Source organism: Tinamus guttatus, unplaced genomic scaffold (genome assembly GCF_059628265.1).
Source record: "Tinamus guttatus ecotype Peru unplaced genomic scaffold, ASM5962826v1 Tinamus_guttatus_pri_ptg000327l, whole genome shotgun sequence".
Lineage (NCBI taxonomy): Eukaryota > Metazoa > Chordata > Aves > Tinamiformes > Tinamidae > Tinamus > Tinamus guttatus.
Window position 1 is genome coordinate 9858033 of NW_028288861.1, and position 25965 is coordinate 9883997.

The 25965-nt window shown below is 45.9% G+C and overlaps 1 protein-coding gene across 1 annotated transcript in view; it reads left to right on the forward strand.

Moving 5' to 3' along the window:
- Positions 1-361: 361 nt before the first annotated feature.
- Positions 362-25965, forward strand: part of NRXN3 (neurexin 3) — a 901920-nt gene continuing 876316 nt past the window's right edge. Inside the window, exon 1 of the mRNA XM_088529330.1 lies at positions 362-376. The gene's annotated coding sequence lies outside the window, so the exon portion shown is untranslated. The remainder of the gene's footprint in view (positions 377-25965) is intronic.

The window sequence follows — 25965 nt, forward strand, 5'->3', positions numbered from 1 at the left end:
GAAAGAAGGAAGAGACCGAAGACGAAAGTTTTTTTTTTTTTTTTGTATTATTCTTTTTCCCTCTTCTGAGCCCTTGGATCTATTACAGTAGCGCCTTTCCTCCCCGCCTTCCATTTGTTTGTATTAATGATTTAGTAGCAGTCTTGCCTGAAAACTTCCACCGTGAGCGACTGCTGTGGGTTTTCAGGCAGCGAGTGACCTTAAAGGTTGGTTCGATGCTTTCTTCGGGCGAGATGAATGTGAAATACCCACAGTTTTCTTCTTCCGTCAAAAAAAAAAAAAAAATTACCTGCCTTTCAATTTAAAAGAAAACATCATTTAGTTAGGGAGTGATGTAATTCTCCTACCTAAGGGCATCGAGTCTGGTGCTTTGCAGGTGACTTGTCTTTTGCTTACTCTTTAAATTTATTTTAATTGCGGTCTTTTGTAACTAGGAAGTAACATATTTAAACAACACTCTTTGAAGGCACATTTTGAGGAAAATTTTCATCTTTCTCTTTTTCTCAAAAATTTCTCGCACCCTCACAAAAAAAAAAAAGAAACAATAACAATATTTGGGCATGAGATCATTGGCAGAAAAATGAAAGGATCGGGGAGGCTGAGTCCAGGCTAAAAACATGGAATCGTTAATAAAAGAACACCTTCAGCCTTTCGCTTTTTTCCAAGCTTTATTTCTTTTCACCTTTCGGTGGTTGAGCTGCTCAAAGCTTCATTGCTAATAGTTTTACGGAATTATTATTATTATTAATTTTTTCCTAAATATTAGTTGTTCCTTCTGCTATTTTTCGTGTACGGAATTGTTCTGTGTTAAGCACGCAGCCTTCCGAAGGAGGTGAATATCGACATGACCGCTCAGCAACATCTGGTTATTGTATATTTTGAAGGGGCTGTTTTTTGAGGGGGCGAACTCCTTGCAAGCCTGGTGAAAAGTCGAAGGGAGATGTTGAAGAGGTGGGGGAAAATTTGACCGTAAAAGGTTTTGTTTGCCAGCGTGATACAGTCGGTTATTAATTGTAGCGTGAACCACAAGGGTGTTACCTCTATCGTTGGTTTAAGTTAAAATGGTCACCAGTGTTAAGTTGGGCAAGTTTATCTATGGGTAGTAGTATTTTTAGGGGAGGAGGTTGCAGAGATTATTGCTTTTTGGGGCTGAGCGCACTTTATTAGCTGAACGAGCTTGTGCATTGTACAGAGATAATTTTTCATTTCACTGCCGGTTCCTTTTCGATCTTTGGCAGTTTCTTAAACATCTGTCTGTCTCTGACAAAGTATCTGTTTTTGGTGGAATACGGGGGTGCAGCTGGGGATGTGGGAAGTTTGGGGATAAGGGGAGCAACAGGACTGTATTTATTTAATTTTTTTTAAAAAAAAAGTTAAGAGGTGAGAATTTTCTTTCTGGAGCATTCGGGCACCTTCCAGTGGTGTATGTCTTTAGGCTTTTAATTATTTATTTCACTTTTATTGTTTTTAAAAAAATGATATAAAATTAGAGTAAGCGTTAAAAAATAAATAAATAAAGGAAGGAACGGCTAAAAGCCTAATACTTGATTTCATTGTGCCAGTGGTGATGGTTTCTCGATAGACACGATATCTGCCGATATCAGCCCTCTTCCATGGCTGTAGCCTGGCCTCATTTTACGCTGTGTTTCCACTGAACATGTTGACGTGCTGCTGCTTATATAAGGGGAAGAACAAATTCAAGCGGATTAGTGCTTGGGATTTTGAGATCGGCTACCCAGATCGTTGTGGATTTTTTCTCTTTCCTTGGGGGAGTTGGTGGGGGAAGGCTGGAGAACGATCGGAGGAGGCGAAATCGGGATGCGCGGTTGGGGGAAGATGGAGGTGATGCGGGGACCAGCTTATTCGCATAATGTCTGTGCTGCGTCCCCTTTTCTTTTCTTTTTTTAAAACCCATTATCTCTAAAAACACATTATTCTTCAGCCCAGTCTAAAAAAAAATAGTGGGAGGGGTTATCATAGAGAGGGGGCTTAGTATTGGAATCGCGAGACCCACTGCTGCAAAACCAAGATACAGAAATCCATCTGCACCAACATTTCGGGGGGAGGGAGGGTATACAGCGGGGGGAAGGGATGGATTGTCTATCTTGGATTAGCCGAGTGGAGCTTTGTGTTCTTCGTTTTCCTCCCCATTTTCTGCCATTCCACCCCATCCCCCCCATCCGCACACCCTCTTTCCTCGTCCCAGCCCCCACCCCCCCGAAGGTTTCTCGTCCCTTGACGAGAAAATTCTGTGTTACATCCTGATGGCTCTGCGGCTTTTTTTTTTAGTGCATCACAACAGTGGCATGATGACCTTTGCTTCATGCCACGCAGATTCAGGCTCCCGATAGGAACTGCGACCGTGACTTGGGCACACGTGCACACGCTCGTACATCCGTAGTCACGTATCTAGGACGGGCCGTGATTTAATTCCGATTTCTTGCGTGCGCCTCTTTGTGCGAGCGTGTGTGTGTGGCTGATAAACACTGGCAGAGGGTCGGGGACGCAGTAAATGCCAAAGGCACGTCCATCCATTTCGCCAGCCCATCTTGCCGCTCTCTTTTCCAGGACATTGTGTCACACATCATGAGATTTTGTGTCACGGAGGGATGTGCTGTATGTGGATGGCAGGGGCCTGGGGGTGGGAGGGAGCACGTATATACCGGAGAGGGGGATGAGGAGAGGAGAATGGACCTGACGAAGCTAATAACATTATTTTGGTCAAATGAACGTCTGGTGATAATGATTCAGTGTAACCATCCGTGAAATACATGCTTGCGACACACTGGAATAGAGGTTACTCCAGGGAGTGCCGGCTGAGCCGGGTGTGCTCAAGGGATCCGTCCGCCCGCCCGCTTGGTCGGGGACACAAAATCCCCGGGTGCCCAGGCCCCCTCCCTGGCTGCTGTGTCCGTGCTGGAGGGCATGGCGATGGCGGCAGCGCGAGGGAGCGGGCTGCGCTGGAGCAGGGTGAACAAAGCCTTCGCGCTCGTCCTGCCGTGCCATCCCGCCATGCCCTCCTCGAGCCGTCCCTGCCTTCGGTCCGGGTGCTACAGCAGTACTGCCATTTGTGCGCAGCCGGCTCTGGCGGCAGCGAGGCTGGAGGGTGGCGGTGGAGAGGGAGGAGGACGGTGCTCTGCGTCCTGTTCCTGTCCTGCACATCCTAGTGCTGGCTTTTTGGCTCTGAGCAGGGAGATGAGGGGCGAGGAAAGGAAGACGCGATTCCTTCCTTCCCTTCCTCCTGTCCTTTTCCCAGCCAGGGCCAGGGTGATGGCTGCCGGCACGCGTGGGAGAGCCGAGGCAGTGAGCGGGAGCTTTCAATGGATGTCGAGCGTGGCTGGTCGCCTCGGCCTGCTGTCCTTTTCCTTCTCCTCTGACAGTGGCAGCATCCTGCGGGATTGGGTTGCTCGATCGGGGGAGGACAGCTCTCCTCACCTCCGGCGTGTGCCAGCCTTCCTCCGTGCCTGTTCCGACGTCTCTCTCTTTCTGGATCTTTCCGCATCACGGAGCGCTAGTAAAAGTCGGATAAAGAGACGTGTTTGGGCCTATTGTTGTTTGCCTTTTGCTCCGTCCCCGTTCTCCCTGACCTTGAGGCAGAGCGGCGAGCCGCAGCCACGGGGACGGACTGGGCTGTGGGGCACCGGCTGCCGCCAGTGCTGGGAGAGATGCATGGTTTCCAGCTCCTGCCTCGCACTCACTGGAGTCGGCCTAGCCTTGGCCGCCTGGCTCTGCCCCCCGGTTCTGCTGCCTGTTTGGTTTCGCTCTCTCCTGCCCTCCTCTGTCCCTGGCCACTTCACAAGTGGCTGTGGTGACTTGCGGAGCGGCGTGTGAGCGCTGGCCACGGCCGCTGTCGGGGAGGCGACGTGGTCGCTAGCCAAGCAACAGGCAGAGGGTGCTGCAGGGCCCGCTCCGGCCCTAGCGGAGATGGCCTCCCTGCTCTCCCGTGTGGCGAAGGTGGCCGCGGCTTTGTGGCTCCTCCATTTCCCTGGTGACTAAGGTGCAACACGGTGTGCTCTCCAGGCACAGACAGCCTCGATTTATGAATTATTTGTTAGCGAGAACAGAGGAGGTTGGAGGGGAAGAAAAAGCATTGTAGGAGGTAAACTTCAATGATTGCAAAATGAGTTTAGTAAGCTGGCGGTCGCGAGCTCTGGTGTGCCGTCCTGCCCCGAGCTCACACAGCCGACACACAGGGTGAGCTGCGCTGGGAGGAGGAGCTTGCTCCAACCCCAAATGAGCCTCACCTTGCAGGCGAGAGGGGACCGGGCCCCCTGTGCCAGCGCAAGAGGTGGTGCTGCCCGGGGTAATAAGCAGCAGCAGTGACCCAAATTGACCCAATTTTACAACCCAAATCCCTGTGCAGGGTTGTATATGGTGGGATTCTCTGTGTCCCCCACCTCTTCTCATGCAAGTTACTGAGTCCTCAGATACAGGCAACATTTGCACTTTGTGTTAGGGTTAGATTTAAGCTGTCATTTTGTGCCTTCAGATTGCACAAAATCTTCTAACTCTTCATCTAGCATATTCTTGGGAAGGCCAAATTTTGTCTCTTATTTATTATCATGGCAGGTATTTCAAAGTATTTACAGAACTACTTGCTTGTGTCTCTTCCAGGGCTCCTGTTTATCTGTCTTAAGCAGTGTGCCTTTTTCTTGATTTTTTTTTTCCCTTTGCCCTCTCCTCTTACAACAGGCTCTGTAGTTTGTGAGTGTACAGGTGGAAGTGTAGATACTGGTTGAGTTGTGATACACCACACTGAGTGTAACGGTGCACAGTAGTGTGGCGAAGAACAAATGGAAAAAGCAAAAACATAAAAGGAATGAGCCAGAAACTTTGCAATGACTGAAAGCCAGAATCAGAGATAACTTCTGATTCAAGAGAGTAATTCAAGAGACCCAGAGTTTAAATTAAAGAGAACATGCATTTAACTTTCTCTGCGCCCGCTCCCGCAGCATCGAGAGGACACAGACTTAATTTGGGACTACTGCCAGTGCAGCTAGAGCCAGAAATTATCCAAATTTTTGTTAAACTTTGCAAATTTCTATCAGCTTTCTTTTTCTTCTTTTACAGTTAATAGCAGAGTCTGTCAATCTAGCAGAGTTGGCTCTTAATTCATACAGCAAGTGGGGATATTTTACATATTGAGTACTAGGATGCTAGTAAGATTGTTGAGTTCTTGTAACCAGCACACGTCGTAATTTAGGGTCGGGTCAGATTCCTTCTGTTTGCTTTGGTTTCCTTTCACGCAGACACAAACCAGCACAATTCATGTGTGAAAGGGGCTCTGAACACAAAAGATGGTGTTTTGACCCCTGTACTTGTAGTTGGAACAGCCAGGCTAGGCCAAGTTTGTAGAAACCCTGCTTGGAGGGAGTTTGTTCTGCCTATCTCCTTATTATGGGCAGTGAGTGGTATTTTTAGTGCTGTGTGTTTGTACTTTTTTTCTTTTTTGGTGTGGGAAAGTCATGACTTTGAGCTGGGCTAGCCCGAGCATGGCTTTATTGAGGTCTGCTAGGAATGAAATGGAGTGTTTCTATAGTGGTGTTCTTGAGAAGCTGAGCAATAAGGCTTCTGATGGAGATACGCCAGGGTGATGTTGGAAGAGGCTGGCTTCTTTTTTAAGAAAAGGTGAGGATAAAATTTTCCATTTTGCCATTCACAGAAAACCTTTGCCTGCGATAGTCTGCAGCAAGATCCCTCCAGTGAAGTGAACGGTGTGTGCGCCTGGGGATCAGCATGCTCGCTCTGTGCGTGTTGCTTTGTGTGGAAGTGGCCTGGAGCTGCCTTTGGGGCAGAGGCGCTGCGGGAGGAGCACTGAGGAGGCTTGGAAGAGGGGCTGTCTGTGCTGCAGGCCGCTGCTGGGCAGCGGACGCCCGGTAGCCACCTTGGCAGAGTGTCTGGGCTCAGCGAGGCAGCCGCTCTGGGCAGCGGCCGGTGTCACCACATGGCGCTGGGGCAGGCGGTGGAGTTGTGCCTGCAGCAGTCAGAGCTTCAAGACTGTCCAAAATGGGGCCCCTGCCACGGAGAGGCCTGGGTTGACCTTGTGTCCCCTTCTCTCTTAGAATCTTTTCTTCATGTGTTGCAGCTTCATGCCAAATTCACCTCAATGTTCCTTATCCGTAGCAGCAAGAGTGAGCTGGGACGATGGGGAGTGGGGTGCCAGGGAGGAGAGAGGCTGTGGCAGTGCCTTGCTCATCTCCCAGTGCTGTGCTAAGCTCCTGTCCTTCCCAAATTCCCTTCCTCTGCCCTTGATGGTGAGGGACGGATGATTTCGAGCACAATCTGCCTGTGTCATTCCTGGCCCAGCCGCTTGTCATCCATCACATCACGGGAACTAATTAACACCAGTAACTTTGGATCCTGGGAATGACAGTGCCGGGATAGTCGACTCTTTCAAAGATGCTCTTTTCATAACTAGTGCAGCCCAGCCCGGGAGTTCATGGGCTCCGTTGCCTCTTGCTGGCTGTGCTTGTGTGTTTGGTGGGGGGAAGAGGGGGCGCCTGAGGCACCTGCCTGCCTCATAATGCCCTTGACAGTGCCGCAGCATCCCCTGCATCCAAGTACCTCCCCACAGCCGGATGAGAGCCAAGGAGTGGGATAGAATAATAATTGCTGAGCTAGGAGGAGGCAGTAGAAGGTATGATGTAAACCTTGGGAAGCTGCTGGTAGCCTCTCTGCTGCTTTGGGGACCACGTAGCTGTGCATAGTCCTGGAAGCCTTTTGCCACTTTGACCTGGGAGCATCCTCTGCTCATGGCAGAGGATACTGTCCTGTCCCTGCCTCACAGCTCCTCCTATAGGTCTGCTGATAGGGAGAGGTGGATCTTTTGAAAGGAGAGTGGCTATCAAGGAGATCAGTGTGCTCCTCCCTTGGGAATGACAGGATTAAAGGCAAGGCATCAGTCATACTGTGATGCTATGTGGAGAGCACTTGTTACCCTCTACTTTCTGCAGCATAATCCTGTCTTTCCTGCTCTTGTGCGCCACTTCTACGGAGGAGAAGAATCTCATGGGGATGGAAAGGAAGGTAACCATGCAAGAAGATGATGTTTGCTGGCAGCTGAAGGAGGATGAGGAGAGGAAGAACTCTCCAGCAGGGTAACTGTCTGATGGGACTGGCTGCATCTGCAGAGCAGGGAGGTGCTGGCTTCATTTCAGTCTGCTGTTACAGCCAGCTTTTTTTTTTTCCTTGTAATGTGTTAATTAAACATTGATTTCAGGGGGAAAAGGAATCTGCTGGAGCTGCAAAAACTAAATGGAGTGAGGAAGAACGGGATCTGGTGAGGGATGCACGGAAAGACCTTCTGTCAGCTATCTTCATGACCGATCATGGGGGGAAAAAAAAAATCTGTTCACTGAATGTTTAGAGTCCTTCACTTGTCCTAAGGGGGAACCCTGTTCTGCAACTGCTCAATTTTCAGTTGTCGTGTGCTCATTAGCACACATTGCCAGGTAACCACTTGGACAAAATACTTAATTTCTATTAAAGAGCAAAAGGAAGGAGTGATATTTGAGGTATGTTAGAGTTCAAGTGTTTTTCTGATCAGCTTGGCATACTTCTGTTTTTCTACTCTTGTAGATACTGTTCTATATCTAAATTAATTAAACATTGGTGCCAGTTGTAATGACATATTTGGTCTTACTACTTTCAAGTACCTAGTACCATATACAATATGTCAGTCACTGAATGTAAGTAAAAAAATGTGATGTGTGCACTTAACATCTTTTCTTTTGAGTGTCAGAGTACTGGGCATGTGGTGGGGTGGTAACGTCTCCCTCCTCTGCTCAGCTGAGCTCTTCCATGCTTTAGACTGGGAAAGCCTGTGGGAAGCCATGCCACCCTCTTTTCCTGCTTCCAGGTGTTGGGGAGGCGTATGAAAGATAAAAGTCCTTGTTTTAGTTTGAGATCTTATCTGGAATAAACCTCTCAGCTCATATGAGCAATGCTTTCTTATGGCATTAAACAACTTGATTTGAATGATTCTGACCGCTGTGGTTTCTGTCTTTAGTGGTTCTGGGAAATAATGGGGATGAGGGAATAACCCGTCTGGCCTTTCTGAGTATTGCACAAGTCAGAATTGATATGATCTGGCAAAGATCTTGGCCAGTTCTTCCAAAAATCAAAACAGCAGCACTGTCCTGAGAAGGAAACCATCCTGGTGGCTGACTGACTTTATCCACCATCCAGCATCAGGCTATATGAGGATGTACTGTAGCACCAGGGCAGATGTAAGAAGAACTGGACTAAACCATGGAAGAATTACTTTCTAGGAAGATTTTTGACCTGTTGACAGCTGGTGAAACCCATGGACCTCACTGCAATGGTGTGAAGTATCAGCAAAGCAGACAGGATGCTCCTGCAGTTAATATTTTAACTTAGGAGGCAGTAGTCTGGCATTCTTTCCCAGGATGAGTCAAACGAGTTTTTCAGACCTGTCCCCACTTTCTCCTTGCATGGAAACTTCAGAATTATAATTTGCGAAGCATTAGGAGCTTCTTGAAAAGAAAACTTCATGTATCTGAGAGAAAGATTCCAGTTCGTTTAGCCTTCTACTACCATGTCTGACACTACTCTTCTTTTAGTAGCTCTTGGACAGAAGAAATCTTAAATTATTGACTGTTGTAACTTGTTTTGAGATAGAGTTGATGAATATAGGAGTTCTACGATGGACCTGGGGCCAGCATTCTCATGGGACTCTATATGCCTAGTATTGCATTGAAGGGGTAGCATCAAAATCTGCTGTTTTGCCTGGTTAGCTTCTGCAGGGTTTGAAGATGGTCAAGTGATGGTCAAGTATATTCATTTAAGATGCCCGCTGCATCTCCGGAAGCTGAACATTAAGGGCTTATTGGAAAACACAAGGAAATTAATCACTGTTGTGACTTCATCTATCATTCATCAAATATATTTTATGGTGTGTCTAACAGCAGTGGGACAGATGTGTATTTTTTGTGTTGGATCTTAAGGATTTGGTTCAATATAATAACCTTTTTAAATGTGCCCTTTGTCTTCCTTGTTGGTTAACATGATCTAGTTAATGAGTTGCTAGTAGTTCTGTCTGCTGTCACTATGGGTCACACAGTGACATGTTGGCTATGGTGCTGAAGTTGGCAGTGGATAATAATTTCATTGAATAAGTGTATTTTATTAGGCAGGACAGAGCTTCCTAAGACCATAGTGCATCACATAGAAATGCAGAGAGAAAAGGAAGTTACAAATTGAAAGGCTTTTGATAAGACAGTAAGAAGTTTACGTGAGCGTAGCAGTTCTTTCCCTGCTTTCCCTGTTGTCTGTGTGTAACGTGAGGCAGGAACGTGGTCTATTTACTTGGCACAACATAAGCCATATACCTGAACTGCAAATGGTCTGAATTTGATAAGAAGAAATTCATTAAAGATAAATGGACAGAACTGCACTTAGGAAGGTAAAAACAAATGCCTGCATGCAGAGTGGGGGATAACCAGCCAGGCAACAGTGCTGCAGAAAAGGATCGGGGAGGCACTATAGTGAGTCAGACTGAATGTGAGTCAACAGTGTGGTGACACTGCAAAAAAGCAAATCTCATTTTGGGGTATATTTAACAGGAATGTCACGTGTAGCACGCAGGCAGCAGTTGTGCTACTCCGGCAGCCCCTGCTGAGGCCACAGCAGAGCACTGGGAGCAGCACAGCCGGCGACGGAGCGCGGAGATGACGCGAGGGCAGCCGGAGCGGTGAGCGCGACCTGTGAGGAGAGCCTCGAAGAACTGGGTTTATTTAGGCTGCAGAGGAGAAGGTTGAGGAGGGACTTGAAAAAAAATGCAATATTTAAAAGGTTGTTTTAAGAAGACAGTGATTAATTGTTCTCCATGTCCACTGGGGGTAGGACAAGAAGTAATCAGCTTAATTTCAGCTTCCTTACTAGCAAGGAAGATGTAAGTTAGGTACGAGGAAGAGCTTTGTGACTGTTTGGATAGCTAAGCACAAAAACAGCTTCCTGACAGAGGCTGTGGCATTCCTGTTGCTGATGCTTTGAAGAGCAGATTAGACTGCCAGGTTTTGTCCAGGTTGCCTTGTCTGTAGCTGGATGCTTGAGGAGGGAGGGGGGTGCCCAGGGCCCGTGTCCTGTTGTTGCTCCCTTAGCGCCCTGCGGATACCAGCTTCGTGCTGCCCACGCTCAGAGCCGCGAGGCCGGGCCGGGGCCACGCGCTCCCTGTGCGGCGCTCCCTGTGCACGGCCACCTCCCCAGACGTCCCAAGGGAGCCTGTGGGGCTCAGCGGGGTCACATCAGCACCCAGCGCTGTAAATCCTTCTAGTTCTGCAGATAAAGCAGAGGGTTGGCCCTGCTTTCTAGGGCCTTGTAACTAGGAGATGGAAGTTGTTAGAGGTTTGTGTTCCCGTTATTCATTAATTTATACTGACAAGATTGGGAAAAACGATTAAGAGATGGGAAAGAAAACTTCCAGCTCTGCTTTCAGCAGTTAAAATCCACTTCAGGATTGCATGAGGTGTCACAGTTACCATAAGATGATTATTCTGTGCTCTTATGTAAAGGGTGGTGAACCAAAGTCTTGAAGGGTAAAGGGTTTCATCTACACAAGAATTTCTTCTTCTGGATACGTAAAGTGGTGAGGATTTAGCATTGCAGGAAATTTCTGAGCATCTTGTGTGGAGATACAGATCCTTTAACAAATCTTCTTAGACAAGAAAATTTCTTCGTTTTGTTTTATCAGAACGTCTAGGAATATGTGATTGCTGAACTATGCCAGTACTGGACTTGGCCACTCTGTGACTGTGCAGCTCATAACTATTTTCTCCTGCCGTACATGAACGGCAGCCTCTTGCCATTTTTCAGAGACAGTGGAGGATGGAGGTCCTGTCCTCCGCTTCTTGGCACTAGAAGTAAGTCAGGGTTGACACACAAAAGTAGGAGGCAGCAGTTTATGTGTAGGAAGTTTGTTCTGTCCAGGGAAAATACGATGAAGGGTTATGTGCAGGGCATTAGTCCTCCTGCACTGCAAGGCTCCTATCTTTCTCTGGAGCTGAACTCACACACTTGCCATTTGGAACATATGGAGAGCTCAGCAGATCTGGGCCTCGAGGGACGACTGGTGAAATGGTCGAAGGTAGGTTGGGATGTAATTATTTGTTTACGAGGCCCCATATTGTACCAAGTAATAATTGTTTATGAACACTGCCGTGAAGTCAGGAGGGAAACATTCCAATCCAAGGAGATTGCAAGATATAACCTAATTATTGTTGTTAGGATTATGTCTGCCTATTTTGGTTGCGCCTGCACAATTCTGGACCCAACACAGGACAAAAAAACGTTCCCTGCCCCAAAGAACAAGCAATCTAAGGATGAGACAAGAGGCAACAGATGGACACAGATAACTGGGGGAGGACAGAAAAACAGTGATTGGTCAGCAGACTGGGCGATACGATAGCACATTGACAGTTTAGCTGTTGTCAAGTTTTCTGTAGGCATGTGGCGGTGGATTACAATAATAATTCAAGCTGCAGTGCTTGCTCTGGTGGTGTTGTGTGTGCATCTTCCATCTGTTTTATTTAAACAGCTTAATTCTCACTTGATGAGGTTTTTCTGTCCCCAAACTTCCCATCGTCCACCTTATGTGGAGAGGGAGATGTACTGGCGCAGCAGTGAAGTGTCCACTGCGTTTTTTTAAAGAAAATGCAGTCCTGTGCCAGGTGCTCTAGGTGATCCTGTGTGTACAGAGGGGTTGGACTAGATAACTCTAGAGGTCCCTTGCAACCGTAAGCATTCTATGATTCTATGAAAACAGTTTTTCATTGAGAATGTGAGAGTATGCCGAGGGTTTTGATGCTAACTTTTTAAAAGGGTGCAGGGAAAATAGGAGTAACAGATCCCAGCAGGATCTGCAAGGTAAGGGGAATAAAACAAGATGTGTGGTCGCAGTTGTATCTTACTGGCGTGATGAAAAGATTATGTCATACCATTCATAGGCAGAAAAGCTGTGCATATAGCACAAGCATGTGGTGCTGCATGCTGGTGGGTGTGAGATGGTCCAGAAGAGTGGCGGGCTTGGACTCAGTGGTGCTGTGAGCAGCCTTTCCCGGTACGCGGCCGCATCACGGGCCTGGGAAACTAGGGCATGCTTGACCTTAGGGACGCTGCCTCTGCCACTGGCTGCACTCGTTTGCTTGTCTGGTTTTAGGTGTTGTGCTGGGGGGCCACGAAAGGCAGCATAGACAGCAGGTGTTTTTAAGATGTCCTTTATCAGTAGTGCATCCGGTAACTTTTAGTGGTACTGTGGTGTGCTCTGTCTCTTACTGTGTAACTTGTTGTCTTTGTGCACTATGCCAGGTCCAGGGGTGTCACCAGTGTGCCTGCTATAAACCTTTATATTGTTGGTCCACATCTTTCCTCTTTGGCCTGCCATGCCATTTTTAGTTTATCAGCAGCCCAGTAGTAATTGTGGAATATTGGAGATAACTGGCATGTTTCACAGTGTTTAATGGCCAGTAGTTAAAGCTTGAACAACTCCATCAAGTCGTATTTAACTTCTGCGAGTGAAATGGATTCCTGGAATCCTCCACAATTTCTGGACCATTTGTGCTAGAACCTCTTTTTGGGGTAAGCATTGATGAAAAAGTGAATTGGCTATTTTGGGGGTTATTCCTGGCTCTGTTACAAATGTCTCTGTACTTTTGGAAACAAGTAATTAAGAAACAGTGCTGTGTTTTTTGGCCTTTAGTGTCTCCATGTTTCAATTAGTTTTTTATAACTGGTGAATGCAGAGGCTCTGAGATTTTAAACTGCTTGTAGAGGTTTTGGGTTCAGAGCTGAAGAGTATAGGAAATGAGGATGAAATATTGCTGGTATTTTCCTCCCGTCTCCTTCTTATTTTCATCTTTAGTCCTCAATCACAGAATCTAGTTAGGTTGGAAAGGAACTTCTGGAGGTCATCTGCTTTTAACCCTAGCTTAAGTCAGGGCCAACTTTCAAGTTATATTCAACTTCAAAGTTGGCTTACATTGCTTAGGGCCTTGTTGAGGTGAGTTTTGGAGTACCTCCAAGAATGGAGATTCTACAGCCTTTCTAGAAAACCTGTTCAAAGACTTGACCACCTTCATGGTAAAGATCGTTTTTCTTTCCTCAGTGGAAGGCAGCAGCTTCTGTCTGTTGTCTCCAATGTTTTCCTCGTGCACCTGTGAGAAGAATCTGACCGTCTCCTCTATAACCTCCTATTAGGAAGCTGAAGAAAGCAGCTGCATCCCTGTTACATTCCCAGCCTTTTCTTCTTGAGGCTGAGGGAACTGAGCTCTTGCAGCTTTCTTTTGCATGTCATGTTCTTCAGCCCCCAGTTGCCATGATGGACCTTTGCTGGACTCCCTGCAGTTTGTCAATGTCTGTCTTGCACTAAAGTACCCACAACTGGATGCAATAACCAGATGTTGCCTCCCTAGTCCTTAGTATGGAGAAATAATCCTATCCCTTGACTTGCTGTCCATGTTCTTGGTAATGTAGTTCAATACAGAGTTAGCTTTCACCACCAGAAGAGTAAGCTGCTGACCCAAGTTTAACTTGTTAACTTGTCCCATGTCCTTTTCTGCAGATCTCTGTTTTTTTCAGGCAGGGCCCAGTCTGCATTGCGTGGGATTACCCCATCCCATCTGTGACTTTACATTTGCTTTTGTTAAATTTTACAAGGTTCTTGCTAGCCTACTTCTCCGAACTTTTGAAGTTTCTCTAAATAGGAAACCTACCTACTAGCACATCAAGTACATTGTCCAATTTAATGTCATGGACTAACTTGCTAAAGATGCACTGTATGCCATCACTCGGGTTGCTAATGAAGGTATTAACGTTTAGCTTTTGTTCCAGTCAGGCAATCCTCCTGCAATCGCCATCACCTTTACCACATGATAGAGAGTGACCTCACAGTGACAGCAGCAATTGGTGCATCCTTCAGTGCCCTTGTCTGGTCCCAGGGACTGGAGTATATCTAGTTTAAGTGGTTCTCATTCAGTCTTCCTCTGCTGCAGGTAGCGCTTCTCCTTTCTGTAGCCCCCCACTGGGCACATGGAGCTGGAGAAGTCTAAAAACAGACCTTGCAAGTAAAGATTGAGAAAAAAGATGGTCCAAATTACCTGTTTTTTTTTTTTTTTTTTTTTTTTTTTAGAATGTCCCTTATTACTAGGTTCCTGTCCCATTTGGACCCATGTTTTCCGTTGTCATCCTTTTGTTACCAGTGTGTGAATGGAAGCCCTTCTTGTTGCCTTTCACACCCCTTGGCATTTTAAACTTCAGCTGAGCTTCCACTTTCCTAGTTTCACCCCTACATGCCAAGACAGTTTCTTTGTTCCTTCCGAGGAGCCCTTGTCCACCTTTGCTTTCTTTATGCCTCCTTTCTTGTTTGAGTTCAGCCAGGAGTTTCCCATTCAGCCACTTGCTTCTTTCCACATCTGCTTGACTTTCTGCACATTGAATCAGACCATTTTTTTTGCTTTGAGGAGGTTGTTCTTGAAGATCAACCAGGTCTCTTGGGCCCCTTTGCTAGATTATCCCATGTAAGTGCTCAGCGTATGATTTCTTAAAGCTCTCCAGTGATTCTTCTGTCACCATAATTGAGCTGGGAAAATGGTTCTGCTTGTAAACTGATTTATGTATCATTTCAGGTTTGGTTATTCTTCTCTGTAATTTTTGTTTCTCTTCATGTTAAACATATTAAATCTCTTCTCTTTATTTCCTTGTAATAACAGAAACCTTCACAGCTTCTTTCTACCAGACTTTGTCCAGATGTTTTCATGGACTTTTATGCACTTTGTTTTCCCGAAGCTTCCATTTATTATATTTGCAGAGGTAAATAATAAAGTAGAAAGGGTAGGAGGCACAAACTTTTTTTCCCATTCTGCCACTGAATAGTTTCACAACAACAACAAATTGCTATCTCCTTCTTATCTCCAAAATGAGTCCCAGATTCAATAGAAGGAGTTTAAATTCTTTTTTCTGAAGATCATAAACTGAAGATACAGACTGTTTTATGTAATGACATTTAGTATGCTCTTCATCATAGAGTTGGTTTAAGATTCTATCCCAAACTGTTCCTTAAGTTAATGGCTGTCAAATTTATCAGCAGATGCTGACAGCCTTAAATCCTATACTCTGCACCATGTACCTTTATCCTCCAAATTTTAATAACACTGCTATTGAAACTCCACCTCAAATGATATTGTAGACTAGCTGTAGGTTAATTATCAGGGCCCTGACAATCGCCAGGTATTTCGAAACTGAGCTAATGATGTTATGAGTAGTGCAAGGAACAGTGTTGCCAGTCCTTGACTGGGAGAGTCTGGGCCATTGCTCAAGAGAGTAAAATCACAACTATTTTTTTTTTGGGAAAAGAAAAACGAAAAGCAAAACAAAAACCGCTCATGAGTAAAACAAAGTGCATCCATCAATATTCCAATCCTCCAGACTCTATGGAGAAAAATCCTACTTCATACTGTAATTATGTAGAGAGGAGAGTAGTTGAAGTGACTATTGTCTGTTTAATTACTGTATTCCTTGGTTATATACAAGAACCCGGTTGTGTTTGGTGTTGTTAAAATGTAGAACAAAAACTTTTCATTAAAGAATAGAGCCTACACGGCCTCTAAAGAAGATCTATTTCTATAATTGATTGAGCTTTGTGTACTGCACCCCAACCAGAGCCCCCTGGGTATGTTGTAGACAGAGGTGAGTGGGACAAGCCCTTGTTGGTAGACTGATGACAAACTATGTGATACTAAATTCCTTGGATTTTTCCCATTCGAGATGCGTGTTGCAAGGAAGATTATTTAGGAACGTACCTAAACCTGAAAATTACCCACACCTTCAGAGGAATCTTCTTGGATGATTAAGGCTGGAGAGTAGAGTGTGGAATGCTCTACAGAAGTACTGTGAAATGGGCTTTTAAGGCAGTATCTGGGCATACAGATAATGTGGTATTCTAGTTGCTGGCAAAACATTGGCTAAGCCCCTCTTCTTCCACCTGTCTGTACCAGATTCTGTCTTGTGCTTGTTCTGTGCTTGACTGTTGGCAGTGAGCAGTGGTAGCCCGCAGTGTGTCTGTGTGCCTGTAGAAGCTCTCTTTGTAGCAGCCTTGCAGAGAGGGAGGAGAAGATGGACAAGGCAGCTGTTGCTTCACCTCCTTGCTGAAGTGAACCCCGCAATACTTATTCTAATGCCGTTGGTGTTGTGTCTAATCTCAAACATGAGCAGACATAGGGCTTGGTAAATTGATGGCCTCACTGTCTTGCCATCTTTCTCTTCTGATAACTAGATGGCTAAGAGGCTCAGGCAATGATAAAGCTGGAAAACTCAAGCTCACCTAAATAAAGCCCAGTTTTTGGGTGGCTTAGTATGATTAATTTCTTCCTTGAAGTCCTAGGTTCAAATGCTGGTGAAGTCCTAAGTGAAAAAGGAGTATGGAGCGCTCTGCTTAATCCCAGATTGGTATTTATCGCCGTTGCTGAAGTTGCCCAGGAAGCTTGGAGTAAGCAGGACGAGGAGACTCCAGGGGATTGTGAGGATGGACCGCAGGGGAAGGTAGTTGCAGGCTGCCTGGCACTCCGCTCCCCCACGCTTTCCCAAAGCTCGGCAGGTGTGTGCTTGCACGCTTACCAAGTTTGCACATTAGTGCACTCTGGTTGTGCTTGTCCCTGTGCCAAGATGATTCCTGCTGTGCTGATGTCTCTTGGTTTCTGCCCGTACCCTGCTCAAGTGAAGCCCTTTGCAGAGCTGAAGCCGATGCCGAGTGTGACAGTGTTTTCATAAGGCTCAAACTTCTGTTCTCCACCTCGTTCCTTTGAACTCTGCCCAGCGCTCTGTGAATACTAACACCAGCCTATAAATTATCCAGCAGGGCTCTGGCACTTTAGCAGCCCGTGTTTTCAGTGGCGTGCATGCATAATCGATCCAGGAGGCTGCCTCTGCTTTTAACTCGGGTGTTTGCAGAGACCTTAGACTTTCAAGAGTTTTCAGTCACAGCTGCCTGTTCATGTGCTCCTCTGCCTGCCCTCTCCTCTCCCAATCATTCACACACTTTTCCATCAGGCTGGGTACTGTGTCATGTCACACCTTGGCCTGCTGGAAGCTTTGAGGTGACTCCAGAGAGACCTTCCTGTGAAGTGTGGGAGCAACAGGGCACGGGCAGCCAATCTCCACATGAAGAGAGGGTCATGCATCAGACTTTGAAAAGCACCATCCCGCCTCACTGCTTGGGAGTCTTTGTCCCCAGATGTCCCTCACTGTACTACTGAACAAGTGCTGTTCTCCTCCTCTCATCTTCCATGTAAAACTCAAAGTGCCGTAAGTGCTGCTTCCTGTAGCTCATTGCGCTTAGCTTGTTCAAGTAGCTGGAAAGTTGCCTTACACACTTGCCTGCTGACTGTGTGCAGAGTTTGTACTCTGAAGAGGTAAATGGCTAGTCAGTTATCTGGCTGCTAGGCATAGCTGAAGATGGTGATTTAATTCCTCTTGCCTTGGAACTTTTGGGTATCCTTGCTGAGCTCTGTCACTGACCAGAATGTCTTGGCTGAATCTTCTTTCCCTGTAGTCTTGGGGGATGTTTCCCCAGAACAGTCAACCCAAACTTTTGAACATGAAACAGTCACCTTGGGTTTTCAGAGCTTTGCTCACCTCTTCCAATCAGTTCTTAGTTAGCCAGCCTTTCAACAGCAGTGCCTCATGCATCTCTATAAAAGGAGTCAGTGATAACTTCCTGTATGAGCAGTCGGTCCACAGTGGAAGACTGTGTTGTTTGAGAAGTGGGAGAGACTGTATGGACCTGGTGTTAATGTGCTTGGGGGCAGGAGATGCTGGAGCTCAAAAAGCAAGTTGGAGCCTAACAAACAACTTAACGGGAAAGGTATGGGAGATACGGGAACAGGTTGGATCATATTCAAAAGAAACCAGAGGAAGGGGCTGGAGAATAGCAGAGAATTAGATGGAGATGGATGGTGGAGATGGGAGGACAGAGAAGGAGATTGAGGAAGATGGAGGATGATGCGGGGAGATAGAGACATAGGTTGGAGGCGGGGGTTAATAATGTAGGAGGCTGTGGTGGGGAGAAGTTGAAAAGAGCCAAAATTTAAGAGCAAGAGAGAGAAACTTCAAGAAAATTACCATACTTTGAATGAAGGGAAAGAGTACGGAGGAAGAGAATGTGAAGGGCCAGAAAAATGATCTTTGAATGAAGAGAACAAATGAGGAGAATGAAAAGCAACTATCTGATTTATGAAGCATGCATCCAGTGGCGCTTGGAGTATGTTCTGCTAGCTGTCCCCTGCTAGCAGAAGCAGCAGAAAACACTAGGCAGGGACTAAAAGGGAAGAGGACCTGGAAGGGCAGCAGCTGGAAGGGCATATCTGGAGGATCCAGATAGGAAAGGAGCCAGCCTCTGGGGAAAGAAGACATGCCAGGCATCCCAGTGGAGATGGGAAGCATAGGGAAATATGGAAGGGAAGAATTAAGTGAAGACATGCCTTTTAAGGAGGAACAAAACCCTAGAAGCAGCGCGATATTATTCTTTGATATTAAAGAAAGCCACAGAAGCCAAGGTGCTGTGACTGGAGAGGAAGGTTGCATAGTGAATTACAGATGTCTCATATTTCTAGGTAAAGTGTGTGAAGAAGCAGATCACTTGCTTTACTGAAATGAGGAAAAAAGAGACCGTAGCCAATATTGACACTGTCTGTTGAATATTGAATATGTTATTGTGCCTGATGGGAAATGTGTGTTTATTTGAGGCAGAGGATTTTCAGTGCTTGTGTGTTGTTTTAAGGAGTGCCCAGAAGCTTCATTTTACTCAGCTGAAAAAAAGAAGGTGCTCTCCTTGGGCCTCAAAGACTAATATTTGAGCTTCTGCAGTTACATTTCCATATGTATTTTCCCTTCCCTATTTCTATGGGTCTTATGCAGCTCAAATAAAAGGGTAACTTATGACTCCTTACAACAGAAACGGTAAAACTGACTTGACACAAAATGCTGTCAAAAAAATGGAGGGAATATTTAGGAGAAAAGCATTTTTCTTCCTAATCTTTCAGTTATATTAATCTGAGGTATCATTTGTAACAATAGCAAATTAAACAGAATTCAGATAAAACTGTGTTTTTTTTTAATTGGTGGTATCCTTTAATGGAACATAATTTGCCTTTGACAGCGTATTTTGGATACAACACAAATAGCAAGAAAGCTTTGTGGATTTTCGTTGTTATTTATAAATGTGCCTAAAATCACAGTGTAAGATCTGCTAAAATTTAGAAACTTGCACTTGTTTTGTAAAGCCTGCTAGAGAGGAGCCACAAGATGCCATTTTTTCACTTGGTTATTGTAAACTGCCTCGATCCCACTCAGTATGTTTTTGCATTTTTTTTTTTTTCACTCTGGGTACACAATATTACACAGAAAAGGTAGAAGTACGGTACAGGCTAATAATTCGTAGTGAGGAGAACAACATGGGTCAGCCATAGAAGGCTGCAGGAAATGAACATGGAAAGGTGTCATGAAGAAATGGGATGATGATGCAGGTTTCTATGGGATAAGGGATGGAATTCCTCCTTTTGGATTATCCTGTCTCTACTAAGGCTGCAGCCTGACCACATTTCTTGGAGAGGCTCAGTTTGCAGCTTGGATTGGAAGGGTGAAGCAAGGAGCTATGGGTTGGGCAGAGGGAGAGCATTGAGGGCACAGCCAGGCCTGGACACTGCCCCATGGCAGCGCTGCCCACACCTCGTGCTGCGGATGTTGGGCCTGCCTCTCTCTTGTCTTCCCTGTGGGCCTGCCTCTCTCATGGGGGCTGGCCACATCTCCTCCTGGGTACTTCCCTCCAGTGGGAGGGAAACCTGTAGAGTTGGAAAGGAAATTCATGCTGGCTGTAGACCCTTCTGGATTTTTTAAAGCCCTTAAGTACTTCTTAGTCGGATAAAACTAGGGGTAAGAGCTAAATCTATCAACTAGCCAGCCTGAGACTAGAATCTAATTGTGTGTCCTCATCCCTCTCTGCCTTGCCTGGATGCAGGGAGAGGCCGTTGCTGGCCCTCAGAGGAGCTTTCTTTGCTTTCCCAGCTCAGTGTGGTAGCAGAAGGTGTCTCAAGGCACCAACACTGCTGTGGCCACTGACGCCTGCTCGCTGTGGCTGGGAGATGAAGGCCTGCCAGGCCTCAAGGAGCGCATTGATGTGGGAGCGGGAAAGGAGTGGAGCGGCTCCACTAAGGGTGGTAGGAAGGCACAAAATTGGAATGACTTGAAAACAGTTAGTATCATCCATTTCCTTGGTTTGTGGTACCTTTCATCATCATGGCTAGGCTTCGCGAACGAAGATATGGGAAGGGCTTTACCCACGTTTCCTGCAAGCGCGCTGATGGCTAAACAGACTGATGCGGGAAAGGCAAATCCCATTGCAAAAGGCACAGCGTAAGGTCTCCTAGGGCAGTATTGGCGAGGCACGGTTTTTTCTGCATTGTCTTTTCTCTTTGAGACTGATTCTGCATGTGTTCTCAAAGGAAGCAGCAGGGTTATGGATGGTGCGTCTTCATGTCTCCCGATTCGAGGTCAGAGTGGACCATTGATGGTAGTCAGTATGGCCAAAACTGAGGTATTGTTTCAGGGAGTCCTTGTATCTCCTCTTTGGGGCTCCTCTCGTGGCAGCCGGTGGCGAGTTTACCACAGGGCACAACCTTAGGGAGGTGGTGATCTTCCAGCCTGGAGACATGCCCTGCCCAGTGCAGCTGTGTTCTCAGCAGCGCGGCCTCAATACTGGTGACCCCATGATCAAGGACAGCCACATTGGTCACAAAATCAGTCCAGTGGATGTTTAGGATTGTACGGAGGCAGCGCTGATGGAAGTGTTCGAGGAGTCGCAGGTGGTGGCAGTAGATGACCCGTGATTCAGACCCATATAAAAGAGTAGACAGTACAATGGCTCTATAGACACCAAGAGACTACTTCTCTTCAGGTGCTTATCACACCAGACTCCTTTAAGAAGTTTTCCAAAAGCTCTGTATGCCTTTGCTAACCTGTCGTCTATCTCATTGCCCATCTTACAGTCCGAGGAAATGATGCTTCCTAGATAGTTGAACTTTTGGACTGACTTAAGCTCTGATTTGCCCATGGTGATGTGGGGATGATGGAAGACTTCCTGAGGTGCAAGTTGATAGAGAACTTCTGTCTTCTTCAAACTGACTTCCAGCGCAAAAAGCTCAGCAGCTTCTGTGCAAAGCAGGATGTTACGCGCTGCAGTGTTGCTTCTGTATGGGTAACGAGGGTGGCATTGCCAGCAAAAAGCAGCTCGCGGACAAGGTGGTGCATTTATTAATTAGGTTTAAAATACCAGATTTACTTAATATTGTGATCCCTTGCCTGACTGCTCTGATGAGATGCAGAGGAAGTTAAACATCCAATGGAGCACATGTTTGCATGTAGATTGAAATCTTGTAGGCATCAGTGAGGAGGTAAGTTTTGTTGAAAAAATGTTGAAAATGTTGAAAAAAATGTTGAAAATGTTGAAAAAATGAGGCCTAAAAAACCTTGCCTTTGAAACCAGACTAAGGGAAAACGTCTGCTGTCTTCTTCAGCAGAGAGATCTTTGTTATATCTGGTGGGATTATTCTGTGCAAAGAAATCTGCGCAGCCTCCTATTGTCTTCCTAACAATCCAGATCTCTGCCGCTTGGTAATATTCAGTTCTCTGCCCTCTCTTCAGTCTGCTCTTATTTAGTGACTATGGTTTGTTTTCAGGTGCTATGTATTTTTCCCTACTCAATTTCCTTTATCTCTGTGTGAAGAATCAATGTGACATTTCATTGTCAGGAGGGTCCCTGTTCTGGAGATATCTGGGCATTCACTGTGTTCTAGCAGGAAGATCTCAAGTAGTGTTTTTGGTTGATACATCAGACTAGTGGCTTCCTTCCCTGAGAAGGAGGATCAAGGAATGCTCTTTGCCAGAAGTACAGCTTGTGTGTTGGTAACATCTAGATTAGATGCACTGCAGCTGAGCATGTCTCCTCTTTCTTTGGGAGTGTAAGGGGACACTTTGGATTTGTCTGAGCTCTCCTTGTGTGTCTGTTGTAGTAACGTATGGCTGTGGTCATACACATGCAAGATGTATGAAGTGAAGTTCAAGTAGATGCTCATTGTCATACTGCTTTCTAGTCTCCATGTTTCTCCCTTTTAGACAAATGGTTCATTTTCCCAAGGGCTGAGCTGCTTTATAACATGTTTCTCTTCTCTTCTAAGGTTCACATGACACTCAGTTTCTTGGCACTAGGCCGAGACAAGGACACTCTGCTTCACTGAGCACTATGGTACAATGTTTACCAGTAGTAGTGAAGTCAGAGTGTGTGGGATATGATCCTCCCTGCAGCTCCCATGAGATGTATCAGCTAAAGAGATGGGACCAGAGGCCAGCAGAGCTATCTTAGCGAAAGCCATGCTGGAGACTGCCCACCTCAAAAACAGACAGAAGCGCCTTCTCTACCATCTGTGGGGTTTTTCTGTTCCTCCATCATGCCTGCATTTTCATCACTTTAAGGGTGAACTCACCTGTTTAGTGGGCATTATCACCCCAGGAGACTGGGGTTAAAGCTCTCAACACAGCACGTGTGATGAGCTGTGCCCTTTTCCTAAAGGGTTTTTATTTTTCCCCTCTCACACAGAGATCTCTCACAGATCACTGTGACTGATAACATAGATCACTAAGAAGAAGTAAATGATTTGGAGTCAAACAGGGTGGTATGGATAAAAGCAGATGGAGCCATAGGGTTAAATAGAAAGGCTTCAGGACTGGGTCTGCCATCAGCTAAGTCCTGGGAGCCGTGGGTCTGCAAAGTTTGCTTTTGAATCGTAGACATTGTTTTTCACTTGGGTATAACTGCTAATTTACTTAGGCTTTTATGGCCATGTTCTGTCTCACCTTGCACCATTTACCTTGCTGAGATATTCCTTGTTTCCCAGGATATATTAGTCACATTGAGAGCTGCCTTCCTCAGACTGACCTGCCATCTCAGTGTGTACATACGAAAAACAGAAGATGGTGGAGAAGTGGTGGTGAAGTTGGGCAGCATGAGCCAACCCTCGAAGTAGAGGGAGAAAATGAGCTTCCTTGGGTGAACTGCTTTTTTGCTTTCTTTCTCCTCTCCTACTCCTTCACTGGCAATCCTCTGGGATGTGGTCTCCTTTAATTCTTGTGCAGCAAAGGTTAATGTTGACGCTGTGTGTGAGGGAAAGGGTCCTTGCTGGCACAGGAGAAGAATCGTTTAATAAAAAAGTAATCATTGATCAGTGGCTCCAATCCACCAAAGGTCTCTTATCGATCCTTCTGCCATTGTGGGTCAGGCCTTCTGTTTTAATGGCCTAATTCCCGGGTAAGTTTCTCTGTTATTTGGTGGAAGTGGTGTTAGAAAACTGTGCCTCTAATAGCGCATCAGTCTTGGCATGTATGTGGTGTCAGGGGAAAAAATGCCTTGCGGTTATCTCAGCTATCCCTGTTTTAAAGTGCCCCTTTTCCAGTCCAACTTGTTTTGTATTTTTGCTATCTCAAGGAAGCCAAAAGCTGCAAGGATCATTGAGGTTAAATGCTCGCTTGACTTTTGGGAAGTCTCTTCAGGCCAGAACTGAAGTACACAGTAATGCAGAAGAAGGCAGGACACTTGTAAGCTGTAATTCTTATTGGTGCCCTATTTAGTTTGAAAGAGTTAAGGGGAGAAATATGAGAGAAGACTCCAAGTATCATGAAATAGTGTTAAGAGTGTCTGGCAGGCATTCTTCTTCCTTCTGGCCCTCTAGTATGAGCTCTAGGAGACCACACAATGAGATGTAAAGTTGTCACTTTCTCGAATTGGCTACAGAGAGATAGAAGTGCAGCATGTCGTCCACTTGCTGCAGCGGGATAGCATTCACTGACACTTTTAATGTGATATCCCCCTGAAAACCTCCTGAGATGGAAATATCCTGAGGATTCAACTAGCTGTGGTGCCTGTACGAAGGAAGACATGTCTTAGAGATTTCTCTGCAAATCCCTTCCAGATGCTGTTTGCCAAAGGCTGCTACACCTGGCTGAGAGTGTTTCTGGTTGCCCCCTCTCTTACTTGTATCCAATCCTCATGCAGTACAAAAATGCATAATCTGATCTTTTGTATAGTGTCTTTTTATAGGCATACTAAAAGTGGCATTAAAAATATAGGACTTAATGTATCCTTTTCTGCAAATGCAGCTGCATGTAATTTTCATGAAAAACTTTAGAGTGCTTATGCACAGGTGAGGTGGGGGGCTCTGAAGGCTGCAGCTCCCAGTGTGAATCTGGGTCAGGCTGAATGGGATGAGTGAGAAGAACCAAGGCCAGAAGGGCTGTAGCATAAACTGACAGCAGTAGAAACTGAGGTGACGTTTCGTGACATGATGTTGTAGAGCTAGTAGAGTTGGCCAGGTTTATGCCTTTATCTACAATCACAGTTTCTGAAACAGGACACAGAGGATTGATCTGAACCAGAACGGGAGGACGCTGGACTGAAGAGTTGAGAAGTGTAGGTTTCTGTGGCAGTTTGTGTCTCCTGTCACCTGGGCATCCTTGAGGCTTTGTCCTGTGCTGTAAATCTCAGCAGAATTTGGAGGAGGTTCAAAGGCCTGTGGAAAATGCGTAGATCAAACTGTGGGAAAAATGGACAGTTCTAAATTCCATGTTTAGGGGCACATTGTGTCTTTTATTGCAAAGTATTCCCTGTCCCAAACATCTAATAAAAATTCAGTATAGAAAGTACCTTTCTATAGGTACTTTCATTGACTTTCACAAAGTCAATGAAAATTGCCACTGATTTAGCAGAGGTGAATGATGCTCTATTTCGTCCAGTTCTTAGGATATCAACCACTTTCTTACCCCAACAAAATATCCATTCTTTTTTTCTCCCCAAATGTCATATATCTCACTGGAATTTCCCAAGATACTGTGTCCAATAAGTATATTGATACCCTGTACAGACAGGTACAGGTTTTACACAGTTGCATTTCACCATGTACAGCAAGGAAGTGGAGGTCTCTGGTTTTCCTCTGTCATCTGTTGTGGGAGAAGGGTATGTGTGGCACTTCTCTGATCCTCTACAGGGACCAGTATCTCATGGTGTATGACAGATCCCTGTGTGTATGTCTGTTTGGGGTCTCTGCAAACAGACTATGCACAGAGGTACAAGAAGACTATAAAATCTCTCCGGGGAATTCATCGTGAGCTGCCGGAGCGATTAATGAATAGCAGCAGGGTGCTGTGTGGGTGTTTGCTCCAAGGCTCTCTCTCGTTACACAGGACAGGGACTTGCACTTTTTCACTCAGAACAGCAACAAAACTGTAGTAGCTTCCCTGGTGGATTTTTTTTTCTCTCTTTTGCAGTGAACATGCTGACTTACAGAAAAGGAGCCCTGCTCCTCACTGGTGCGTGGGCGCCCGCTGCAGCCGGTGTGACTGAGCTACTCGATGATCCCCTGCACCGCACAGGGAAAAACGCCTTCGGAGAGGGCGGCTCTGTGCCCGGCCACTCTTGGTGTGTCTTTTTTTTTCTCTGGTTATTGATGACCTTGTAACTCTCAAGTAGCAGAGAAGAGTGGAGTCCAAGTAGGTTATGAAAGGCCATCAATAACTGCTGGAAATAATGTTCCCAGACATGCTCCCTGTTACATCCAGTTAAAAGTAAAACCTGTCTATGAACTGGTAGGGACTTGTCTGGTTTTGGTTGGTTTGGCATTCATTTTAACTTCTGGAGTGACCTGGGTGACTGGCTGTGTCATGAAATGCAACCATAGTGAAGGATGGGTGAGAGGAAGGTCTGAGTAGAAAAGATTTTTTATTTATTTATTGTGATAGTGGAGAGGAGGAGAGAGGGAATGAATCCCATGAGGTATTGAAAAGAGAGTGCAGAAATAAGGATAAAGCAGTTCTTGGGGTATGGTGTGACCCTAAGGGATGGCATTTATGGTACTT